The sequence below is a fragment of the Alligator mississippiensis genome, chromosome 2 (assembly GCF_030867095.1).
Source record: "Alligator mississippiensis isolate rAllMis1 chromosome 2, rAllMis1, whole genome shotgun sequence".
Classification (NCBI taxonomy): domain Eukaryota; kingdom Metazoa; phylum Chordata; order Crocodylia; family Alligatoridae; genus Alligator; species Alligator mississippiensis.
In genome coordinates, this window is record NC_081825.1 from 122,640,745 (window position 1) to 122,667,613 (window position 26,869).

Here is a 26,869-nt window from a genome sequence, read left to right on the forward strand (position 1 = left end):
GCCACCCTTCTTGGGCTCCCATCCCATCAAAACTCCTACTCTGCAGTGCTTCCTTGACTAATCGCCTGAGTGCATTGAGATCAGCTTTCCTAAAGTCTAGCACTTTCACCCTACTAGTTACCTTACCCACTCGCCGTCTTATGTTGAATTCTATTATAAGGTGATCACTGTCTCCCAAATGGCTACCGATCTGGAGGTCCCCTATCATGTCATCTCCCGTTGCCAATACCAGATCCAGTATGGCATTCCCCCTAGTGGGACCATGCACCTCCTGTGTCAGGTGGAGGTCCTGTACACAGGTTAGAAACCTGCGTGAGCGATGGGACCTTGCTGTCTGCGTCTCCCAGCAGATGTCCGGGTAGTTTAGGTCCCCCATGACTACCGCCTCTTTAGCTTTTATGGTTGCCTCAGGAGCCCCGCATCTATTTCTTCCCCTTGGTGTGGGGGTCTGTAGCAGACCCCTACCACCAAATCCCTTTCTCCTTGCCCCCCATGTAGCCTAACCCACAATCCTTCTACTTCCTCAACCTCGGATTCTGTCTTGATGAGGGTTGATGTATATTGCTCACTGACATAAAGTGCAACCCCCCCCCCCTTTCTTCCCCGACCTGTCCTTTCTATACAATCTATAGCCCTCAATATGTACCGCCCAGTCATGGGATGAATCCCACCAGGTCTCTGTTAGCCCCACTAAGTCATAGGTGTTTAGTGCAAGCAGGAGCGCTAATTCATCCTGCTTGTTCCCCATGCTCCTAGCATTAGTATATAGGCACTTGAGCCCTGCGACTGGTGCCTTTGCTGCCCTCCCGCTCCGAGTCCCAAGGGGCCCATTGTTTCTTACCTTCTTGTTTCTTACCTGTTCTGTAGTGCTGGCCTCCCCATGGCTTTCAGGTTCCCAATGTTCTCCTTCTTCAGGCTGGGCTGTCCTTGTGGGTGCCGCATGATTTGGTGGTCCACAGCTTCCCCTGCCCTCGTACTCCGCTCCCCCTGACGAGCCTAGTTTAAAGCCCGCCGGAGGAGATCCGCCAACCTAGTAGAAAACACACGCTTACCTTTGGGAGACAGGTGAAGCCCATCCCAGCTGAGCATGTCCCTTGTCGTGATGTGCAGGTCATTGTCCAGGAAGCCGAAGCCTGCCTCGAGACACCACTGCCTAAGCCGCCAGTTGGTCTCTCTGATGCAGTTCTCCTGCCGTCTTCCTCGTCCGGTCACTGCTAGGATGGAAGAGAAAACCACCTGGGCACCAAACTCCTTCAGCACGCCACCCAGAGCACAGTAGTCCGCCATCAGGTGATCGGGGGTTCTCCTGGCCGCATCATTAGTACCCACATGGACTAGGACCATGGGGTAATAATCGGTGGGCTTGATCCTGGCCTGGATTACCTCCATCACATCCCGAATCTTTGCTCCAGGGAGGCAGCATACCTCTCGTGCCGAGGGGTCCTGGCGACAGATGGGTCCTTCCGTACCTCTCAGGATGGAGTCGCCTATGACGAGCACTCGTCACCTCCTCCTCTGGGTCCTTGTGGATCTCTTGATCTGTTTGGAGTGTGAAGAACGTGGTGTTTCTTCTTGCCCAAGGGTTTCCTCCTCCCCTTCCATCTCCTGCAGGGTCGCCAGGGCCTCGTACCTGTTCACCAGTCGGACTGGAGAAGCTGGTACCAGTTCTCTGCGAGCTGCTCTGGTCCTGGCTGTGACCGTTTGCCACTCTGCTGTGGAGGGCATTCCCCGGGCTGCTTCTTCCTTCGGTGCCTGGTCCTGCAGGGAAAGGAAATAACTGTCAATTACTCATCTTCAGTTTTGTTTCTAGTCTTATCTCTTAGAATATCATGTAACAATAAGCATTTTGATATAGTCTAGTAATAAAAACATTACTGTGAGTGTTACATTGTAAATTCAGAGTGGTAAGTAACCCCTACATATAAAACAGTTTTTATAAAGGGACATTGTTTGTAAGAAAATGCCAATGAATATTTTGCTTTTATTTATAGTCAGTTCAGGTGTCGGTATAATTTTAATGGTGTACTATTTATTCAGAAAGAAGGGTTTTCACAGTTTGTGCCAAGGACTTTATGGTTAATTGATTGTAATGGATACCTTAAAGCTGAAAGCACTTTATTTGTGCTGTCATGTGCATTTGGGGTAGTATTGAAATAGGATTTCTTTTTATACATTATGTAGGGAATGAGATGCTGGCTAGGCTGCATGTAAATTAGGTGAATGTAAATGAGCTCCTGCATTCACTATAGCACATGATTTCACACCATAAACCCACTATTTAATTGTGCAGACAGACTACAAAAATGCTCAATCCAAACTACACTTAATAACATGCAAAATACACTTTCACCATACCAGCAGCACCAAAAACAGGTAGAAGGTTTAAAGCTACTGAATGGTCTCTAGCAGCTGCAGTAAAACAGGACACATTTTTGGAAGGATCTTCTTTCTAGAAAGGATAGTAGAGAATTTGCTAAAATTCTTTCTGTATGACACATAATCACTGAGATAGTTGTCATTTTGCTCCTTATGCACTTGTGGCATTGAACTGATGGCTTTTATTTAATCTCTGTTTTCCTTCTATCCTATGATCATGGAGTATTCTTCCTAAACAAGCTTAAAACAGAGAGGAGTGTGAACTTGGAAAATAATTACTTCAAATATAAACAAGATCTTCCTTTCAAACATTCACATTTATTCTAAAACCTTCTCTCATTAAAGTAAGAAAATTAGTTGTGGAGTTTGAATTATTCTTGGCATAAATAACTAAAGAATTGAATACTGAAATACCTCTCTCTAACATCAGGGTTTAGGAAGCTCCTCAACAGTTAAACCAGCCTGACTTCTGATCAGATGTATTACTTGCTGTGAGTGGAATTCTGTTTAATGGAGGTATCCTTATATATGTTTGAAGGTAAATGAGAAAATGCCTTAAAGACAGCTGCCATCGGTATATGAGGGAGAACATATGAAACTGTATCTCACTTAGTCAAGCCATATATCAGATATAGATATTGATGAAATGTGTGGCTAGATTGGCTAGCTTTTGTTACCTAATATATTTGCACTGACTTGGTGATCACTTCTGGAAAAGACCAAAAGAACCAAAGGCTAAAATTAAGGTGTGTTAAATTGTGGGGGTAGTAAAAGATTGTTTGTTTGGCTAGGGACAGACATTCAAAAAGCCTGAGCCTGAATTGATTCAGTCTTTGCAGTTTAGTCTAACCTGCAGAGAGTGAACAGGTTTGAAAGTGGATAGATGTTTGGCACATGACTACAATGGCTCAAGCCAGAGCCCCAGAGGTGCTAGAGCAGCCCTCCCTTCTCTGGGGAGGGGAACTATTTTTGCTTCTCCCTCCTCCCTCTCCCCCACTGTGTGGGGATAGGAGGGGGCCCCTGTTCAGTACTGAGGGGGTCTCTTCTCCCTTCTCTTCCCCCCCCCCCGCAGTGGGGTGAGGAGGGGGGTCTCTGTAAGGCTGCCTGGCGCCAGAAGGGCACTCTTCCCCCTGCTTCTCCCCCATCACTGCAGGGTGGGGAGAGAGGCTCTATGGGATTTTGCCCAGCCCCAGAGGGAGAGTCTTCTCCCCACTCCTCCCCCTCAGGGCAGGGGGAGGCTCTGTTCCTTGCTGGGGGACCTCTTCTCCCTCCCCCTGCTTCCCCATGAAGAGGCAGCAGGAGTGCAGAGCTCAGCTGAGCAGGGTGTGGGTGATGTAGGGACCCTCACACACTCCCCCCATGGCATGCAGCTCCCACTATCTGGCAGCAGCAGCAAGCAGGGAGGTTGAGGCACTCATGCCTGGTGCAGGCATGGCTCCAGCCAGTGCTGCATGGGAGAAGGGAGAAGAGCCTGCCTTATCCCCATAGCCCTGCTCCCTGAGCCTGCAGCAGGAAATCCCCACAATGGAGCCAGCTGCCTCCCCTACTCCCCACTGTGCAGGTCCTACACTCTGCTGGGAGTGGAGGGAGCCCCGCCCCCTGCTTGCCCGCAGAGTCCAGCATGGGGCTTCCTCATGGGAGTGCAGAGCTGCAGGCACAGTGTGGAGCCATGATAGAGGCAGCCAGCACTGCACTGGGGGTGAGGAGTGCAATGCTGTGTAGCCTGCCCAGCTAATTCTATCTCCAGGGCTCTGCATCACACCTGCAGCTTTCTACTCACAGAGGGAAAGCCCCACACTGGACTCTGCAGGAGTAGGAAGAGTCCCTCCAGCATGGACCAGAGGCCCCCTCTCAACCCTGCAGGACAACCAACTCAACATGGGCCCGTTAAGGTGAAGGGGGCAGGAAGGAGGGTTAATTCCTCCTTCCCTCCCTTCCCTGCAGCCGGAGTCTGCCGGCTCCACGGGCCATTACTGCAGACACCTCTGCTCTGCTTCCTGGCAGACAGGCTGACCCCAACTACGGTGGGGGAAGGAGGGAAGAATTAACCCCTTCCCTGCCCACTTTGCCATAAGGGGCCATGCTGGCAGGTGTCTCTGCTTCAACTAGAGAGAAGAGGGGTAGGATCAACCCTGCTGCTGGAGTTGGCCAGTCCCTGCTCCAACTAGAGAGAAGAGGGGTAGGATCAACCCTGCTGCTGGAGCATAGAGCCCTGCTCATCCCAGAGAGCATGCTGGGATGCTGGGGGTGTCTGGTTTATCTTAAACCAGCAAGAGGTCTGGGACAGACATTGCCTAAACTGGTTTGAGCCAAATCAGTTAAGGCTGATACTACATTCAACCAGGTTTATCTCAAACCAGTTTGGGCCATTTTGAAACTGGTTTATGTGCACAGAACATCTGTTCTGTTACAGGTTTAAACCAGCTTCTGTTCACTTAAACTGGTGTATGTGTAATAACTGTCCCTAGCCTTTGTGGTAAGTCAAACCGCTCCATCCTCGGACAGAGCAGTTCCTATTCAGATGTCCCTCACTGGTATCCCAGGACAAAGCCCAAAATTTGCTACTACAAAAAATGTAGTAACAGTTTTTCCCAGGAATGCCTGTCCCCAGCAATATGGCAAAATAGGGAATTTCCCAGAATAGGAAACCTATGGTTCCTGTTACTGAGAGAAAGACCAGAGGCAAACTGCACTGAGTCAGTCAGTAGGAGGGCTAGCTATACCTTGATAGGCATCCAGAATCCTTTAACTGAGAACTGCCTGTTGGTGTAGCACAGTGCTTATTGCATAGTAGCACAGCAATAGTACAACAGGAGAGTAACCTGCAGGGAAGCAGCAAGAGAAGAGCTGCACTGCACCCTACTGCTATAGGCCACCCTGTAGGCTGGTGCATGTTAGAGAGCACATGCAGGCTGCCCAGGGGGTCACATGACTGGAAAAGGGCAGGGCTCTGGGGCATATAAATCAAAGACATAGCCAGAACAGATAGTCTAGCTCTGGAAACTGAAGGGAAAGTTGCTCTTCAGGGAGCTGTTTGCTGTGGATGAACTGTGAGTGTGCTATGGAGACAACAAGTGAAGGGTGGCTGAGGCTAGTGGCTAGTAGTGGATTAAAACCCAAAGCTGGGTTGGAGTTTTTGGTATACAGCAAAGGGGCTAAAGATTTACTTATAGCAAGAATGCTTATGTTTTTGGTTTAAGCTGTGAGTAGTGGTTTGGGTGGAACTAGAAAGTAGTGCCTGAGAGGTATATGACTGTGTACTGAGACTGCCAGCAGTCAGGTTCAAGGCACAGATAAGGGCCAGTTGCCTGAGAGGGGCAGAAACAGGGCTAGAAAGCCCACAACCTAGAGAGGTGACCCATGAGCCTGCAGAGGAGTGGAGCTTGGGGCCAGGTGCCCATGAGCCCAGAGAGTGAGACAAAGGCTAGAGTCTGAGGAGTCCAACCCAGGGCCTTCTGCCTGGGGCTAAAGGCCCCAGGCAGAGCCGTAGGGGCAGAAGTTGGGAAGGGTGAGGCCCCAATAAGGGAGTGGAGGCTAAGGTGGCTTGGTGGTGTGGGCCAATCTGCCCATTTGAGTGATGACTGGAAATACCTGGGCACAGCTGTAGGAAAGGTACAGAGGCCATGATTATCCCTTAAGGCAATAAGCAGTGAAATTCATGAGTGAAGTCTTACTTGGAGCCCAGGGACAGCCTTCTTTCCTAAATACTTAATAACATCAAGGCATGGCAAGAAAGCTGAAGGGAAGAATGCCCAAAGGAACAGGGAGGACAATGCCTATGTGGATACTCTAGGGGCATTATGATCATCCCTGGGGTAGGACCTGTTAGAGGGAACCACACATCCCACAAGACACTGTAGACACTGTTTTGCCTCACTTCCAGCCACCCTTTACTCCACATTGCACAGTGCAATTTCCAGCCTGCCTTTAAACCACATTTGCAGTATGTATACACTTCCTTAGATAAAAGTTGTAAAAGGCACCTTAGGTAGTGAGCAGGGGACCAAATTATATTAATCAATAGGTAGCAACTGATATTAAATCAATAATACCCTCTGGAGATTCAATAAGTCTCCCCAGAGTTTACATAGTTCAGAACCCTAACATTTTCAAAATACCACAAAATCAGGAGGTTTAGATAGTTCATTTTAAGCAATTATCCAGAAGTGCTGATGTCTACCTTAATTGATCCAAATTTCTCTGAATATACATCTTACAAGATCAATCCTATTAATAATACATATCATTCAATAGGTTTGGACTTGTCTATTGACACTGAAAATAATTCTCTGATGGGTGGATGTTGAACAGAATATGTGGGAGCAGTAGCTACTGATGAACTCTTAATGGTTGTATATCCCACTCCCCTGAAGCTCTCAAATCCTGCTGACTTCTCCTGAGGGTGCTCCACTGACCTAACCCCGCTTACATGTAACATGCTCAATATGATATAGTGAAGATGTTCTAAGTGTATTCCTTTCTAGTATGCTCAAATTTTCTGTCCCCAGATTGCTTGACAGAGGCTCTGTCTGGTAAACATACACTGGAACCTACATTCTTACCATTCTAATCATGCACCCATTCCCCCTACCTATGGTCCAGGTCCAGTTCTTATAGTTTTATGTTTAACAACTCATCTTACTCAGTTGGCTGACTTCTCCACACACCTGGAATAGTTTGATTTTTAGTAGGAAGGCTTCAATCTAAATCATAAAACACCAGGAATTCTAGAGATGTATCTTAGGTAATCCAAGGAGGTGTCGTATTTCACAATGTAAATGGGAAAGCTGAAGGTAGGAAGATGAAGAAAAGAGACATACTGTAAATCAGAAGGTGCAAATCTCTTCCCCTAAAAGGAAATGCAGTTTCCATGCAGCACTATAGAGACAAGGCAAAGTAGAAATGACTGCAGTTTTGTGAAAGGGAAAATTAGCTATATATTAGCAAATCAGGTTGTGAGCATATGTAGGAGTCTACCCAACTCAAGGAGGAAGCTGGCTGAGTTTTTGGGCAGATCATGGGCCTGGGTGCCATTTTCAAAGGATTATCATAGTTGCCTCCCCCCATGCCTCTGATTAGCCAAGGGGTCCTGGTGGCCCTGCCCCCCTGCTGCTGATAAGTGGAGAGAGCTGGCCATCATACAGGCCCACCCCTCACTGCTGAGAGAGCTGTCCATCATGTGGCCATGCCCCTCACTGCCGGGATTTAGCAGTTCTATTTTTAGTAAGATTTCTTTTCCCCTCCTCATGGATTTTGTGGAGATTGCACGGGTTTTATGGAAACCGCAAAATCAGGCAATAGCAATTTGGGTAGGTCCCTAAGCACAGGCTCTGGAAGCTTTATTGCCTGTCTCTAATACCCAGGGACCATGTGGATTTCTAATATAATTAATTCCATTTTCTGTGAAGTAATCTTTGCTTGACCATCACTTAACTTTCCATAAGAGATCAATTAAAGAACATTTACTTAAATAAGGTAATTACAAAGTTTTAACAGAAGTATCAGTAATTTGGCTGATATTTAATTGTTGAAGGCTTTAATTAAGACTGCATATAGTAGAAGATAGATTGCATACTATTCTTCCAGTGTTTAAATCCTTAAAACTTGTTTTAATGAAATGTCGCATAGGTTTAAAGTATAGTAATTTACGACATTTCTCTGACCGGAATTATAATAGCCCTAAAGATCTAATGGTACACAAAGTATTATCACTGCAGCAGTCACAGCCAGTTCTTCATTTGGTTTTAGCTCTTGGGTTTGTGCCAACTGTGATTAGGGTTGGAAATAGCTTTGGCACAGTGGACTTCTATTAAAAATAACCAAGAACTGATAATACCATCCTTAATATAAACCTTCAGGGAAAATTTCAGAGAGAGGTTTAACTACTGGAATGAACTATAGTTTATAACGTCTAGAAGTTTTAATATTTAAAATGTATGTGCCTGACTTATCTGATTTACTGAGGTGTCACTTTAGAGTAATGCTATCAGAAATAATAGAGGTCAGTGTAAGTAAAAAGAACATCACAATTTGTGTTATCAGAACTCTTCACTGCTTTCAAAAATGTTCTCTCCCAAAAACTTAGTCATCACCCAGATCTTGTACCCAACAGGCATCCAGACAGTTATTATCAAGTTCATCCATGTTGTTAATAGGCACTTAACATGTCAATAGGAAACCACTTACAAATTGGCCAATGGCAAATACCTTTTTTTGGAAATATGCCTTCTTGGAATTCAGGCACTGAATTCAAGGTTGCAGGAAGGTGTCTCCATCATCTTGGAATCCAGAAGCAGGAATCACCTCCTAAAAATATGTGCTTGTAACCATTCATTCAAAGAAGTAAGCAGTAGTAGACAGTGGTGGTGTCTACAAAAGATGCTAACTGTGCAGTTGTTACTGTGCAGTCATTTAGTACTTGTATAAACAAGTACTAAATGACTGTGTCGTAACCCAAGTTATCGCATAGTAGTGCTGACAAATGCCTATTTGTGATGCTATTGCACAGTAACCTAATAGCACTGTGCAGTAGCATTGTGCTGAATCTGGTCTGCCACACTTTAAGCATCCTGTCACGCTCCAAGACCCTGCAGACTGCAAGGAACATTCAAAAGCACAATGTGCTTTTGGACATGTGGAAGAGCTGTGGTGACGACATGGTCTATTCTGCACCAGACACTGGGTAGAGGCACCAGTCCAAAACAGTGCAAAACAGTTTTGAGATGCGTGGAGGCGCCGCAGACACAGCTGAATGGTCCATTCTGTACTGTGCACCATGCTGGTTTGTCTGTCCCAGTTTGTACTGCTACAGCTGCTGGTGCCTGGTTGACGGTCCTTGCAGTCTGCCAGGTCCCGGAGTTTGGCTTGCCTGTCCCCTCTCCAATCAGATAGGTACTGGAGGCTTTTGAAGATCAACCCCATACTGGACTGCACAATGCCAGCTACGTCTTACAACACTTTTAAGGTCTGAGAGGTCCCCAGTGAGTTCCTGTACCTAGCCCACAAGTTAACCCTCTGTCTGCACATTATGCTTTTCCAGTATGATAGGTAGACATCCTCCCCTATAAAAAGACAAAAAGGAGGGGAATGTAGGCCTTGCTAGAACATAGATCAATATGTATGCTGTTTACACAAGGGCTTTGCTAAAGCCTTGGCTAGGGTAAGATCAGTGAATCTAACCAATGCATGAACTTCTTACATGAACACTCCTATGAGAGAGGGGGAGATGGCTGTACAAGGTGTAGAATAGTCCAGTACCAAGATAAGTCTGGAACAGGAACACCCAGATCAAGATGTGAAACACATCCCATGGTACAGGATGGCTCAAGATATTTAAGATAGTGGTGGAATATAATGCATATTTTTTTTTTGATCACTGAATAAAAGAGTTAAAAATTATGGAATTTTATATTGGCCTTGGATCTGTGCGCTAGGATTCCATCTGAGGAATCAAGAAATTGAGATTGCATGTCACTCATTTACTCACAGTACAAAACATTTATCTCCTGCATAAATCAGTCAGGTACTTATTTATATATACTGTTATAGAATAACCAAAGTTTTATGTGGAATTGTATCAAGTGCTTCACTGCAACTATAGTTGCATAAAGGCCTTGTTGCACCTTACGCAAACAGGAGCTGCTTAACCCTTTGGAAGTGGCAGGGAATTTTTGGCTTTTGCTGTCCTGGCTTTTGCCCCAATACATGATTTCACTGAAGAAGAGACTCGCTTTGCTGCTTGGAACTTTGTGCTGCACTTGTTCTCCCCAGCAAAAGATGAAGTCTTTCTTTCAGGAGCAAAACTGGATGCTAGTTCCTTGAGTAAAGACCATGAACAACCAGGCAGGGTCAAGAACTAAAAGCCAGGACTCCTAATTCTTCTAGAAGACATGCCCCAGCTGGCTTCATAGGGCACTCAAGACACCTGACAAAAAAACACTGTTGTCCTGAGCAAGCACCTGCCTGGGGTCAGTCCCTGACAAGCAAGTACTGGATTGTATTGGCCTTTGCCTCCATACTTATTTCTTGAGAAACTGAGCATCTGATATGTTGCAAAACAGAATATATAAGCCTATTTGTAAGAATCAGTCTTTACAAATCAAAATCAAAACAAAAACATAAATATTTGAAGGTCTCTTTTGCAAAGAAACAATACAGTAATTAAAGCAATGCATTCCTAGCATTCCAACTGGAGAACAATATCATTTCAACTGCTGTAGAACATTTAAAAACGTTTCTAATGTAAAATGAGTATAAAACTAGACTATAACACTTAGTTTTGATATTTGTCACTGATTTCTTATGCCAAATCACATCTACAGTTGTTCCTGTGCATTACTAATAGAAGCCTTGTACTACTTAATACATACTACTTCAAATAGATTTGTGCTTCATATTTCATTTTTAAAGGTCTTTTTAATAAATGTTAATCAATGTGTTCATATGGAAGTTAATAGAAATGCTTCTGTACTTTATTTCTGGGGTTACAAGTCATAACAGCTTTATTTGATTCAAAGAAAACTCGACTGAAAATTATCTAATGGTCTAAATATCAGTATGCTTTGTTCCTATCCCAGATTTAAAAATAGTTACATTTCATCATTCTCCCCTCTCCATTTATACACATATGATTTCAATAATATGGGAGGTAAACAGCTTGCCCATTATGCTGTTCAAAATTACTACTTTACTTAAAATGGTCAGAGTTAAATATTATCATAATTGTCATTTCCAGCAATTAACTCTGTTAGAATATAGTTGTACCATTAGTAAGGTTAAATGTCAAAATACAAAGACTTTAATAGTAACTTTGAAGTGGATAGTAGTTTCAGAAGCTAAACAAGCACCTCAAAAGCCATATTTCACAAATATTCTACATCTCCTCAGGGTAAATCAGAACCCAGTGTTTGAATAAAATATTGAGCTAATTAAATTAACATCAACTTTTACTTCATTAAATATTGAATATGTTCATGTTCAGTCTCCATATAGTGGAGTGCATGTTTCTGATCAAACAACCATAGATATGGAAAATGAATTGTTTGGTTTAGAAGGTAGATGTTTTACTGGGGGAAAATATGTTTTCCCCCAATGACAGTCTAACAGTGGCTGAGACTGGAAATGATGGCAGATGAAAATTTAATTCATTAATAGAATGGCTCCTCCTTACCCTCTGTCAGACAGGGAAAAGGGTCGACACTGTTAATTAGATCTGATAGAAATTCCAGGGATTTGCAAGTGGAACAGGTAAAATGTAAGTAGTGATAATTGAAGACTAATTAACTTCAGTTAACATTTGAACAGGTGGTTTTCTGAACCTCATAGAGAGAGAGTTTTTATTTAGACAGCAGTTCATATGGTCTGTCTGATTACATTACATTTCCAATTGTCCTGTGAATTAATACAGTAGACAGGCCAGGACTCTTTAAAGTAAAGCTGTGATGTTTTTGTGGCATTTTCTTTCCTATGTGGGCATTATTTTGATTCATATGTAGTTGTTTTAATTCTCTGAGATCTTACATTCAGTCCTTCTCATATCATCCAGCTTGAATTTTTACAGCCTGAATTTGCCAGTTTTGTCTTCAACATAAATTCATGTTTTTAGCTTCTTAATACTATATGAAGAAAAATGGTGTGTGGCATCAAAACTATAAAGCAATGATAAAGTATGATACAGTTACATCTTTTGTTTTTTTTAAACCCAGGAAGAATTAAAAAAAAATATTTATATTTCAATTATGCCTGCAGTAACTGAAAGATCTGGGAGTCATCATTGTGGTAGATGAAATTTTAATACAACCTAAAGTAAAAGGGAGGCCTACATGAGGTAACTGGGCACTAATTTTTGGCTGCCATGAGTTAAATGGTACTTTTTTGTGGTGGTTTGCAAACGTTTCCAGAAGGCGGGCTGCATTTTAATATAGAGATTACATTAGGATTCCAGGGAATACCTCTTTCACTAGTGCTTTTATAGCACTGCTGTGGGAACTGCTCTTACACATACACACAGATTTATTATGTCCAGCTGCTCTCAGTGCAGTATTGCAGCAAGAAATAAGCATGGGAGGGAGGACAGTGCCATGTGACTAATGAACTCTCTGTGGAATATTAGCAAATGTTCCATAGGCCACTACTTGAAAACTTCAGCTTTAATGAAACCTTAAACTTGAGGTCCAGAAAAAGTTATCTTGTCATCCCTGTTGGATTGACCGTTGGCTCATTTTTTCACAATATCATCCTTTTTGTTCTTGGACAGCCCTAGCTTGCCAGCTGTGTTCTGTTTATTCTCTATATAGATTCAAGGTATCTTTGGAATAGCTGTTGAATTATTTTTCCTTTTGGGGTTATTTTTATCATCCCACACTACTTTCCTTATGCTAGGATAAATTCAAGACGGTTTGCATTAGCCAGAAATAACTCGGGCGGCATCAGCCAGAACACAGGACTGCTCCCTCAGCCGAGTGCCCTAATCAGTACACCACTGAGTCAGACTCCCTCTTGCTTTCTTTCCTTCTGATTCCATAAAACTTGTGTTGCCTGAAGTGCAGGTTTTCACAGGTGTAGTGGAAGTGGCAGGCACTCTGCCAAGAATTGGATGGTTAGTTAGTGTACTTTGCTGAGAAGTTGAAGAGAAGGAGATATTAGCTTGGATCCCTTTGAAGTGGGGACAGGCTGTAACCCAAGTTCCTCATTTAGCTAAGGGGAAGAGGGTGGGTGCACCACTATGGAAAAGGAATTTCTGTGCTTCAGAGTAAAATGAATGTTGCTACCATGGCATTGTTGTTCAGGTGTTCATCTTCCCTCCAAGCAGCCTGGATTCTAATGTGACAAAACTGCTGTCCTTGAAGCCTGGAGCTTGACACTTTCCTTAAGGACCAAGGGAAAGTAAGGGAGCTGAAACATACACCTGTGTTTCGCATGGTCTGTTGGTTAGATATAGGCAAATCCCTGCTGCAGTATTCTGAAATCCTTTTAAGGATGCAGCATGATATTACCCCTGTTAGGTGTGCAAACACTTATACCTGATTTACAAGATAAAACCAGGGATTTCAAATAGGAATCAATAGTATCAAAAATATTTTGACCTGTTGTGGTATGAGTTCTTTACAACAGAAGACTCGCTGTATTATTTTTCCATAATGAAAACATGAGTGAAAGTTAAGAGCTGACACTTTCTGAGGGGTGCCTTAAGTCTAGTGAGAGGTTCTTTGAAGTTATTGAGGTTAAGAAACACCAAAGTAGACAATTTGGACTAGTCTAGGCAGGCATCTAGGTTTCCCCCTATGTTGTGTAGGAAACCTGGGTACCTAGCTCTGTCAATTAGAATTGGCAAACTTGATCAAGGCACCTAAGCATTAGGTATTGTTTTTGTTGATTAGGACCTGGCCTTTAGCTCCTACGCTATAGAGCAGCATCCATTTGCAGTCAGGATTTGCAGCCAGTGATCCTATCCATTAGCATTCAGGATGATTTAACATAGATCACAGTCTTGATACTTATGGTCTGGAGGGCTACCCAAAGAATGTAGGGGGCACCTATGCACATGATGGACATCAGCTCTGAATCTGGTGGAGAATGCTAATTAGTAACTCCAACAGCCTCCATGTTGCTTGTATTCAGCGTCACCATGTTTCAAAATGGCAGCAGGAGCACTTTAACTAAAGCTTGTCAAACCATTTTGAAATGTGGGACTCACAGCAGACTCTGAGAGCTGCTCTATTTAAAGTGCCCCCACCCCCATTCAGCTAACAGCATGTGTATAGATGCCCAATTCCCTGTTCCACTACAGCTTACCTGTATGACATTAGTTAAATCTGTGCCTTAGTTCCTTATGTTAAACTTGCTTTATCTCATAGGAGTATTGTCAATATCATGCTAAAAATTGAGCCATTCAGTTAATGTAGTAAGGGGAGCTATATAAGTAACAAAGATGTATCAGTTAATAACAGTAATGTATCTAGCATTTCACACATTAGACCCCCAAACTAATATTATGATCGATCACATCATACATTTGTAGTTGGGTTGGTATTTCAATTTCCAGGTGATTATAGTCCAGACCAGCAGATGTATGACAGTTTCAGGATTTAGTACCTCAAAATTACATATTCAGTAGCAGTGTGCTTTTGACATTCCATTAATATTTGTTAGTGATAGATTAATCAACACACAAAGTTTTGACCCTAGTACCAGGAAAAATGAGATCTGTGAATACAGAGAGCTGAATAATTCAAGCTGCCCAGGAGCCAGGGAAAATGTAGTAGATACTTCAATAATGACTAGTGTTTACTTTCACCAAGAAAATTTAAGTAAAGACTGGTACTTCAGTATTGAAATTATATTGCATTATTACTCCCTGTAAGCCTAAGGGAAATGAATTACCAAAGATGATCATCTACAACTTCCTATAAGTTCCAAGAACAAGTTGTTTCAAGTCTATTACAATCATTATTAAATGGCAATACCTAGCAAACTATAGAGTTACTATATTTTATCAGTACAAAGTGCCTGTTTATTAATATGTATCACAAAACAGAAAAACTCTCAACTACTTTAATTATTGACTGTAAATTTTTAATTATACAATGTACATTTTATTTTGGAAGAATGTGGTCTGGTGTGTGATTATTTATTTATTTTACAGGCCCACCATCACTAAGCTCTGCAAATGCATTATATTCTTTTACTTCCTTTTAGGAAGCAAATAATATTATCAAACAGTCATAAATTTTGCAATCATAAACCTTACTGGTGCTGTTAGCTAATCAGAATCAGTCTTCCATGGATAATATTTTCTGATAATGTTTTAGTAAATTGCATGTTTTATTGCTTTTGTAACTTGTTAACTATCCCTTACTCTGTATTTTGCTAAAAGGTACATAAATAAACTCTCTCAACTGATTAAAGCTCTCAAGTGAAAAGTTGGGCCCTCCTCAAGCGTGTAAGTATTGAATTTGATTTTTTTTAAATGAATTGCTAAGGGTAAAACCTTTATGTGAAAAAGGAAAGGTCAAGTTCCAGACATCAATACATTCCCAAAGCAGCAAACAGTAGGCCTGTGCAAAGCAGAAAGTATTTGCTTAGGATTTGAATTCGGCAATTCAGAGGGACAGTCATTCAATTCAGTGGTTCAAATCACTGTCACAATTTGATTCAGCCAAATCTGAACATATTCAGTGCCAAATCTTATTTAGCCATAGACTATGCAGGCAGTGCTGGTGGGAGCAGCTGGAGGAGCAATCAGATGAGTCCCGGCTTGAGCCGGCAGCCCCGTGAGAAGCCACAGCTCCCCTGGCTGCCCCTCCCCCCCACTGGGGTGAAGCAGGTAGCACTGGCAGCCCTGGGAGAAGACACGGAGGCTGGGGGAATCAAACCAGGAGCTGGGGGGAAGCCCCCGTTCATTCCCCCCAGTTCCCAATCATTCCCCCCAGCCCCTGTGGCTTCTCCCAGGGCTGCCGGCACTGTCTGCCTTGCCCCGGCCAGGGGTCAGCCCAGGGAGCAGCTGGATGAGCCGTGGCTTAAGCCAGCAGCCCCAGGAGAAGCCACAGAGGCTAAGGGGAATGATCAGAAAGCTGGGGGAATGATTGGGAACTGGGAAATTGAACCGGGAGCTGCAGATAGCCCCTGTTCATCCTCCCAGCTCTCCAATCATTCACTCCAGCCCCTGTGGCAGCACTGCCTGCCTCACCTCGATCGGGGGGGGGGGGGAAGCTGGATGAGCCGTGGCTTCTCCTGGGGCTGCCAGATCAAGCCAGGGCTCATCCGCCTGTTCCCCCCAGCTTCTCCCACTGGCACTGCCTAGTGCCTGCCTGTGCAGTCTATGGCAGAATATTTGAATCTCTCCAAATGTCTCTGAACTGATTCAGAGGTTTCCAATTAGATTCAGAGAGATTAATGGGTCTCCCGATTCAATTCAGATTTGTCGATTTGGCCACCCAATTGGCTACCGAAGCTTCACACAGCTCTAGTAAACAGTATTCTTTGCTATGTATTGGAAGTAATAGTAGTTGTCTTAACAGATATCTTTCTTTTGCTTCTCACAGTTCTGGTTTGATTACTGTAAGTACTTTCTTTCATGTCCTCAGATTTGCAGCCCCTCACTTCCTCCTCAAGAATCAAATTCCACTCGTTACTCTGTCACTTTTACTACTGTTAGCTCGGGTACAGGTGACATATCTGGCCTAATTTGCCAGATATATGACATATCTGGCCTTAATTTGTTACCATGTTGTGTTACAAAATATACTTACATGTGTGCAAAACTGCCCTGATGGTTTCTTTGATTATAAACAGATGTCATCCTTGGAGTGGGATCATCTGTGCTGCGATCTTTTCTAGCACAGCTGATCTGCTTCATTGGGCAACATAGACCTCGTGTGTTGTCCCAAGTTGGGGTGTGACAGAGTGATGCATGCATCTGCAGAATCCTCTGCTAGGGGATTCCCAGGGCATGCCTTTGCAAGTGGGGGAAGCCAGGCAGGTTGTTCCAGGGGTTCAGCAGCTTGATTTTGCAGGGGGGAATTCCCATGGTGCCTAGGATCAGGCCTCTGAAACCCCAAAAGCTGTTCCAGGCTGCCCATACTTTCTCCCCATAAAGCAAAAAAGTAACATAAATCTTTCCCCTTCATTATTACAGCCACAATTCTGGGCATTTGTGTCATAACAAAGGGTATGGATGTCTGTCTGCTTGAGCTTTGTATCGTCATTTATATATATATAAAATAAATAAATAAATAAATAAATGACAAAAATCTGCCCAGGATGTGGAGTTGCCTGCCTGTATGTATGTAGTCAGAGGTATAGGCAGATAACTATGTCTTGGGCAGCTATGCAATAGCCAGAGTGGTCCTGGTTGCTGCAGTACCAAACAAAGAAGCATAATCAACCATTAATCTAATCACATTTTTTTTGCCTACCCTCTCCCCAAAGGTGGCACCCAGGGTTGCCCTAGTTGCTCCCTCTCATCCCGCTTAGTTATACTAGTGTATACAGTTATGTATACATTTTCTTTCTCCCCTCTTCAGCCTTACCCTTCACCCACCATCCCATACTTTGCATCATCTCCATTTGTGCCCATTTGGTCAGAGAGGGCAATAAGTCATCAGATACTTCTGGAGGTAAAAGCAGGGTTCATAACATAGAATATGTAATAGATCTTCTGCACCAAGATACTCTTTTCCCTTAGTTTTGCAAGAATTGAGGTGTAAGATGAAATGCCATGCATTTTTTCAGCAGCTGATGTCAAAACTTTCTACTGAGTAGAATGGGCCATTAGTCTAAAAGGAAACTTCTACTTGCCCAACTCTAGGAAAGAGAGGGTACTGTTGGGTACACTTCCTCAGTGTGTCTTCTGAAATATTGCTACACTTTTAATCTCCTTTTCACTCCTCTTCTTTTTACAGTCAATAGGGAATATGGCAGACTGCCAAGAAGGAAACCTGCCAAAGGAGTATGCGAAGGAGGTTTTTGAGTATATTGAGGCGGCGGAAGCAAGTCTGAGGATGAGAGATAGTAATTGCTATCCTGTAGCAGCAATTAAACTTGATTCCTACTAGGCAGGGTCTTACAATGCCCTCAAAACATTACTGATGCTGCTGTGATTTCCTGAAAATTATAAAATAGAATTTCTGAATTGTCAGAATAATGGCCACTATGCATTAAAAAAAAAAAAAAAGGATCATATTGAGATTTCATAAGAAAATCAGCTTTATTAAGGCACCATGAATAATTGCCTGAAGTGATATATTACATTTTAATTGTGAAGCTGCTCAGATATCTACAATGTGTATTCATGTTATAAAAGACTCTTAATACAAATATTTAAATTTCTAATAATTGGAAGCCTTGACATTTATTACAAGAATGAAAATGTAGATCAGGAAAGGGTTTAATAATGCTTTAAATATAATTAGATGGTATAACAAATTATGGCACCAGTCCAGCTTTTCAAATGTCTTAAAGGGAACCTGCAAAGAAATATTTGTTGTGTTTGTACTATCTTTTCTGGATTAAATTTTAAATAATATGAATATATAAATAATAAAACTCTTTCTTGTTCTTGTAGTTCTGTATCTGATTGCATTTACATTTTCTATTCTTTTTCTCTAGAACTTCAGAGAGATTGAATCTTTATCAAACAGATATTTTTCTCAGAACCATTTAGCTATTTTGACTTGGTTTAACTAGAATTGTACCAAGTGTCAGTTGCCCAACTTTAACATTCTAAGCAATTGTAATGCCATCATTTTTCTAGTTCTTTTCTTGCCTCAAGGGTCTCCAGGAAAGTGAATTTATAAAATACCTAAATTTGTAAAGTAAAAGTAAGGAAAGAAAAACAAATTGGAAAGAGTTTTCAGACATTCTGAAGTTAGTCATGACTTAAAATTGCTTCCTAAATATGTTTTTATGAGCAAATTTAATGAAATAGATAATTTAAGGTTCCTTGTACACAAATGGTTAGCTAAGTTGGGGGAATTCACAGTATGCTTTAGAGCAGTATGACTTCCATACCAAAATAGAACGAATAACATTGTTTCTGCATTCCTAGTGAATAACCTCACCACAATATTCTAACTATCCTCCCACCCAAAATTACTTTGGTTTTCATATGACTCATTTCAACTTATAGTCTTGTTCATCTGCCCCAAGTCTGTTTTTAACATTTGCATGTCCAAATGTAATTGTATGCATGGCAATCATGACCAAAATGCAGTAATTCAGAATTTGCTATGTGAATTGCTAGGCTGACAGAAGCAGGCAATTTGACCCCTGCCATCTGTCTGCCTGCCCCCCTCCATTACACCTCATTGTACCTTTCCCCTTGCAGGCTCAGGGTCTCCCAATTTCTGCCTTCCCCTGTCCCCCCTCTTTCCTCCTCCACACCACATCTGCCCCTGCAGCCTCGGTCCCCACTCCCCTTCCTCCCATCTCTCCCCCTTGAAGTGTACTCACTTTCCTGCCCCTCCCCTCTCCCCTTTTACTTTTTCTCCTTAATTTCACTTCATGCCAGCAGGCTCAGTCCTTGCAGCAGCCTGGGGCACAGAGCATGGCTCCATAGCAGCAGCACAGAGCCAGCACTGTTGCTCCATCCTCCATACTCCAAGCTGCAGTGAGGACAGTCTGCTGGCATGAATTAAAATGAAGGAGGAATGCTGCAGAGGGCACTGGAGGGGAATGGCTGGGTACACAGAGGCAGCACGGGACAGGTGGTTACTGCAGCTCCAGCTCTGGTCCCAACACCTGCCCCTCTCCTCTGCCATCTCATGCTCGATTGTAAGGTGAGGGTCTCCCCCTGCCCATGTTAAATGGTGGTGGGAGAGGAAACTCCTCTAATGGAAGAAATATGGTATATTATCATCATCATGAATATTAATGTTAATATTTATTTATTTATTTTGCATGCTCATAGTATATAAACCCAGATCTATAAATATCATGCTAGTGGTCATTGTCACTTCACTAAGGTTTTTAGAAGTTCATGTTGGGGGAAGGATTCAGGATCAGGACACTTTGTAGCTGCTTCCTATCATGTCATTAATTGACCCCCATGCCCCTGTGTACTCCTGAGTCTGGGAGCTCCCAGCTGACAGGGTTCTCAGATGTGGGTGGGTCCCACACACCTCTGCAGCTGGAAGACCACAGCTGCTGCAGTCTGCTAGCTGTAGGAGTGTTCCATGCACCTTTACAGGGACCCATGGGGCACTGCTGCAGATGGGAGCCTACATCAGGCAGTGGGACTCCTAACTGCAGAAGCATATGGTGTATCCCCATAGCTGGGAGCCCCATCAGAGGACCAGAGGATCTTGCTTCTTGCCAGTGCAGAGGGAGCATAAGATCAGCAATAAGGTGTAATGGGATCTAATGTGTGACCCACACCATCCCACTTCCTGCCATGCACATGTGTATTTGTTTTGTATCCCTAGCTGCATTCTGTAAACCCTCAGTTCTCTTCAGGAAGTGTAGAGGGGCAAAGCATATAGGCTTCTGGCACACATTCATTTACTGGCATGGTGGGATATAATCCTTGCCCCCCAACCCCAATAACTGCACATCTGCATGGCAGGATATGCAATTTTAGAATCCAGGGTCAGATCTCAATGGCACCATTACTCCTTGTCAGTGCAGGGGGAGCCCTGGTATCCTGTGCTTCCCTTGCACCAGCAAGTTGAAACCCAGGTACCTGCAGCCCAGCTGAATGTGATAATAGTTGATATAGCAGTCCCAGCCCTGGCAGTACACCAGAGTTGGTTCCAGACTCCACCGTGGTCCCAGGGCTAGGACCGGCAATCAGCCAGGGGAGGTGTTAAAGTTTGTCTTCTGATTTCTGAGCTTTTAGACTATTCTTAGATCACAACTTCAAGCCTTTCTGTACAACTGTTAGACTAGAATCTTTACAAAAAATAAGTTGAGAATTTCTTGTAATCATGACACACTAGTAGCTCTGGCATTCTGGGGAGAGAGGGAAAAAATTAACACCATGAGATGTTATCACTGATGGCCAAGATAGATGGCATACTTACACAGGAGTAACTGACATTATCATGGTAAATAAAGTGAGTATACAGGTGACGTGAAGCTCTAAACCATGGTAAGATTGGCCAATTTGATAATCTATTACTCATGTGTATAGCAGTTTGTCATCTACTCAAATACACCTCAGGTGCTGTCAATTTGGTGAAGTCAAACAGGCCATCACCTGCTTCCACACTGATTCTGGCACCATTTCTGATTCTGGCAAAACTTGTTTTGGTATACAATACTGATATGAGTTACACAAAGGTATGTGATATTATATTCAAACCCTGGGTAGAGTATTGCCTTTCAGTTGCATTTTATGAGTTTAGACATAACTCTTCACTTCCTGTGGAAAAATCCATTGGAGAAGGTGTCGAAAAGCCCCCAGTTTTTCTTTTTAAATTTATTTTAAAATTTATTCCCTCCCCTTCCCCAACCATTTCTGACTTTGCCTATCCCTCTCTATTCCCTATAGATAAGTGAGCTAAGACATAGGATAAGCTTCAGCATTTTATTTTGGTAGCAAGTTGTATTTGTTTTGTTTTTTCTCCTTCTTTATATTGTATAATTATTATGTTTATATTGATTTTTACTGTTCTATATTACTGTTTTACTGGTACTATATAATTTAGGCCTACATATGTAAGTTATCATCAGTCATGTCAAGTTTCCATTTTGTTTTTCAAGTCTCCATCCTGTCCCCAGGCCCGGTTGTGTAACCCATGACTCACACCTACCCCTCCTATGTAACTTGGTTCCTGAATGAATGGGGATGAATGAGGGTGCTTGAGAGACAATGGCAGTAGGTCTAAAATCGCTCCCTCTGAATGACCGAACCATCAACACCAATACCTGGACCAACGATCCAGCCCCTGGAACCACCCTCAGCAGTCAAGAAACAAAAGATGAGGCAACCCACCATTGTGCCAAGGCTGCACATGCTCACTAAGAACACCTAGAGCCCTCTGGGACAGGACTGACATTGCCTGGACAGGCCCTCCCCATAGTAGATCAGAGGTCGTCTGCCCCATAAAAGGGGTAGTGAAGACTGACTCCTTGAGATGCCCTCTCCATCTGGACCAGCTCCATGACACACCACCTATCCACCCAGAGGCCTTGCTGGCGACCCTGCTCTGGACAATACCTACTGGACAAGGACCCCTTTCCAGCCTGGATAGGTAGCTATCACCCCCACCCTCTCTTCAACCAAGGACTTGGACTCTGCTTCTCTTCCCTACCTGGACTCCAGCCCTTCCACTGAGTGTCTTTCTCCTGCTGCCATTGTGAGTGCTTGTGTGTGTGTGAGAACCAATAACTTTATGGGTCTGTGTGGCATGTTGTCTATTTAATAAACCTGTTATTTGGACCCCTGAGTTGGGTTTTGCTTTACTAATGGTTCAGCCCTGCTCCAATCTCTGCTCCTCACCCCTCTTGCTTCTGTCTCATTTCTCCACCTCCTGCTTCTGGCTCACTGCCACCTCTAACACCTGTCCTGAGCTCCTCTCTGCCTCCAAGCCCAGTTTTTTTGCCACTGTCTTATCCCCACTGCCTTTTCCTTTTCCCCTGAGCAACCAGGTTTCTGCCTCAGTTTCTTTCCTGGCTGTCTCCTCCTTGCCACCACTTATCTGCCCCCCCCCCGCCCAATATCTCAGCTGTCTGCCTCAGTTTTCAGCCCCAAGCTCCCAGGTTTCTGTCTCTCTCTCTTTCCTGACTGCCTCCTCCTTGCCACCAGGCTTATTTTTTTTTCTTTTCCCCTCCTATGCACCAGTGACCTCAGGTGACCCTGGGGCCACTTGATCTTAAGTAAACCCAAGCCCTCAGTTCCTTAGTCAGCTTCTCTGTAGTCCACTGGTTCTAATCCTGGTTCTGGCAACTTTAACTCTCTCTCCCACCTTAACCTTCCCTAGGTACCCCAAGCATGCACATACATACATACCATGCCATCCAAGTCAGGAACTTACCTGTGTGTATGTGTAGGTGGGTTGTGTGAGTGTGTGTGTGTGTGTATATATATATAGTGTTCATGATATACGAATTAGTGATCTGTATAAGTGTACTGAGTGTGCGAGTATTGACAATTGATTTTTGTCTAATTTTTACTATGTAGTTTGTATGTGCTTGAATTGGTGATAGGTATGCATGTGCCTAGGCTGGTTTGGATGTGTGTGTGACTGAGATGGTAGTGTGTGTGTGTGTGTGTGTGTGTGTGTGTGTGTGTATGCACATAATTGATTTGTGTGTTTGTATATGTGCAATTGTGTCACATCCTCCTGTCTAACAGCTGATCTAATATTGAGATCCTGAGAGTTGGGCTGATGCTACAGGGCAACAAGCATTAAAGGAAAGGGAAGTCTCCAACAATTTTCTTTGTGAAAATGTCTTTCCAGTAGCTCCACTGGAAAAAATCAGGGTTTGCTTGGAAGGTCATTAGTGGTAGTAGTTGTTGCTCACTGTCAACCCCTCTCCACGCACTTTCTGGAAGTGTAAATCAATTGTAATCACATTAGCAGGACTCTTGCAGAAGTTTTTCCTGGGACCATCCTTTAACTGAAATCCACTTTGAAGTATGTGGGGACATGAGCCCTGCTGGAATAAGCAAATCATATTCCTCTTATCCCTATCTTTGCCTGGCCCACTCTTGTCCTCATCCTTTCTTGCTTTGCTCTATTGGTTCTGGGAAAAGGTGTCAAACCAGGGAAAACAAAGCTTATGAGGGAAGGATGCCCTGTTTGGTGTATTAGCAGAGATGAAGACTGGGTAATATACAATATATACTATGGAATTGGAATGGATCACTCTGGGCACTTTCTTCATTTTTCTTCAAAATGATTTGTTTGATGATATGAAAGATAACTTTTGTAAGACCCAGTAAAGTTTTTCTCAGCTTCTGATAATAGGGTTGTAATTCACTCTAGGACACCTTAAGTTTCACAAAATATGTGTAGTTATATTTCTAAATGGTCTACTGCCAGTCTGCTAGGCACAAAACCCATATAAAATCCATCTTTTATTAACTTTCCTATAATTTTGTTGGGTTCATTAACAACTATCTTTTAAAAATATTTTATAAACTGATTTTTAAATATGAGTTTTGATCTTTAATTCCAGCAATCCTGAATCTCTCTCTGACTTATAAATAAGGAGTCAGTCTTTCTCTTCTAATCATTCTGGGCCTGATTCTGAACCAGGTAGGATTTTATGCAGCTAGACTGCACAAAGCAGCTGTAGTAGGGGAAGAGGCCATCCAGAGAACTAGAATTACACTTGTTACTATGCTGAAAGTCCCAGTTCTGCTAAATTGGCCCTCTAATGGTACTGTCAAAACTTTAATAGATTTCCCTCAGGAACAAGAGCAGGACTAAACTGGTAACTTCATTAATCAAATTCACTGGGATAGTCTTATTGTTTAAAGTAGGTCTTGGGCATGAGCTGTCATTGATTATGTCTGTACAGTACCTAGCACAATGGAGCCCAAACCTGTTGAGAACCATAAGTGTTACTGCAGTGGGAATGTAAAGTAATCATTATTCTACAAATAACACTCTTACCCAGTGATTTTTCTATATTTTAAGCTTAATTTGCTATGTTTTCTGTGATCATATTTCTTTAGAGTTAACAAGCATGCTTGCTCAGACAGAGTTATCACAATTGGGACTATATGAAAACACATGAGAGAGAGAGAGAATTTTATTTCTTTCTTCTTAACTTTAAAGACAGAGCACTCTTTCAGCCTGCTGCTCTTTTGGAAAGCACATGTTGACAAATGACACTCTTTTAATGCCTTCTGACAGTAACAGTGCCTTTTGCCAATTCCTTCTGCCAATAATAATGACTGTGCGCTAAAGCAAACAATTAATGAATGTCTCCAAATGACCTTTTTAACTACAGTTTTACAGAGTTGACATTAACTGCATTGAATCATTTTTACCTAACCATGGAATTACTATACGGAATTTCATAAACTTAATTTTGAGTATATATCTCAAAAAGATAATGTACCTTGATACAATAAGTTGCAGTACACATAATGACCTTGCTATTGCAACAGCTAATGTAGTACCTCATCTTGTGATAAATGCTCTGAGCTGTACATTTTGGAATGATTTATATGGGAGGTCTAGCTATTTGCTTTTGCACAAATTGCCTATATAAAAGGTCTCTTAGAAAAATGCTGATAACAGAAGCAGGTTCCATGGGGCAGTGATTCTAAAATTCTTAATATGAGACATAAGACTAACTTGTATTCTGCCTATTAGGTGCCAAAGTCTGATCCCCGTCCACCCTGTTCAAGTCCCTGAAAGATAGAAAAAAAAAGCCCACTAAAAAGGTAGATTTGTTCTTCTCCTACTTATGACTTCTTTGTGTCTTAGTCTCAAGGCTAAGGTATTAGCATGTTACAAAAAATAGGTATATTGCCATTTTTTTCAGGGAATCTAGGAAGTAACATTTCAGAATAAAGAGAGGTATGATTGCCAGTGTTGTTGGCAGAGGCATATATCCTAATTCAAATAACTGGCCTTTTTACTCTTGCTTCATAACATGGCAGAGACAACAACTGTTAGGATGCAAGAAATGATTTCTTACTATTGGTCTATGTATTTAGTATGTTCTCATTTTCTGACCCTTGTGGTTGGTCCTATTCATTGGTTGCCTGTATTTTTGGCTTGCTAAGGGCTGTTTGGTGGGTTTGTATGCTTGGGTGTGTGCTCTGAGCAGCTGAATGGACTGATTGCTGATTGATTGCTGTCTGGGTGTGACAAAGGGGCTGAGCCAGTCCAGACCCCGGAAAGCAGTCTGAGTGACCAGGGGAGCAGCACACAGGACACTTTGCAAGCAGTTTGCAGGTCAGTTTGCTGCCCCTCTTTTTGAAGGGGAGCCTGAAGGTAAGATTATTTATATGTAATTAGGACTGAATAACATGAATAGTTTTGTTTTATCTTATTTTATCAGCCAAAACTCACGAGCTAGACCAAGACTTAAGTCTTTTGTTTAACTAGAGGCCAGAGTGAGGGGGAGTCTTCTACAGAGTTTGCTTGGAAACTCTCACATTCCTTCACTGTAAGCTTGCTGAGAGGAAAGAGGTTGTAGGGAAAAGGGAGACCTTCAGATCAAGGAACAGCAAACATTCCAGCTACAGAGAAGTATGCTATGGGAAGTCTGTTTGGAAAGAGAGGCAAGAATTGAGAGGCACCAGGTTAGAAGACCCAGAGACATGGCTGGAGGAAGTTGCAATCTCAGAGCCACTAGCCCTTTCAGCTCTTCCTCTGCTTTCACCTGTGGGGTGTCTGTCCTGGCAGCACCACACATGGTTGAGGCTTCCACCCAGGTCCTGGCTTGGTGCTGTACAGGCTGCAACTTGCAGATTCCTTTCAGCGTCAGCCAGGTAGGGAGTGCCTGAAGTGTGAGCAGTGCCTTCTGGTGGTGTCCCTTGGGTAGAAGAGAGCTACAGGATGAGGTAGAGGGGCTCTAAAATATCCTCTGCCATGAGGACATCATACATTCCATACTGGAGGAAACCTCTAGGACTGTGGAGGAAGGAAGAGGACATGGACTCTAAGGAAGCAATAGGTGGTGGTGCTTGGAGACTTCCATCTTCGAGGGATTCATCTGCTGACCTGACCTGTCATCTCAGGAAACTTGCTGCTTGCCTGGAGCCTGGATGAAAGATACAACAGGATTGGTGAGACTCGTCTGACCCTCTGACTATTACCCTATGCTGCGCATCCGTGTGATGAGCAGTGATGCTGCCAAAGGTGACCTTGAGCAGATCATGAGTGACTACAGGGCTCTGGATGGAAAGGTGAAGGGGATGGGGGCACAGATCATGTTCTCTTACTTCCTTTCAGTCAAGAGGAAGGGACCTGGCAGGAGTGACACATCCTGCAGACCAATGCATGGCTGTGCAGGTGGTGCTGCCAGCAGGCTTCTCTGACCATGGGATGTTATTCCTTGGGATGTTGTTACATTAGTGCTAGACTTC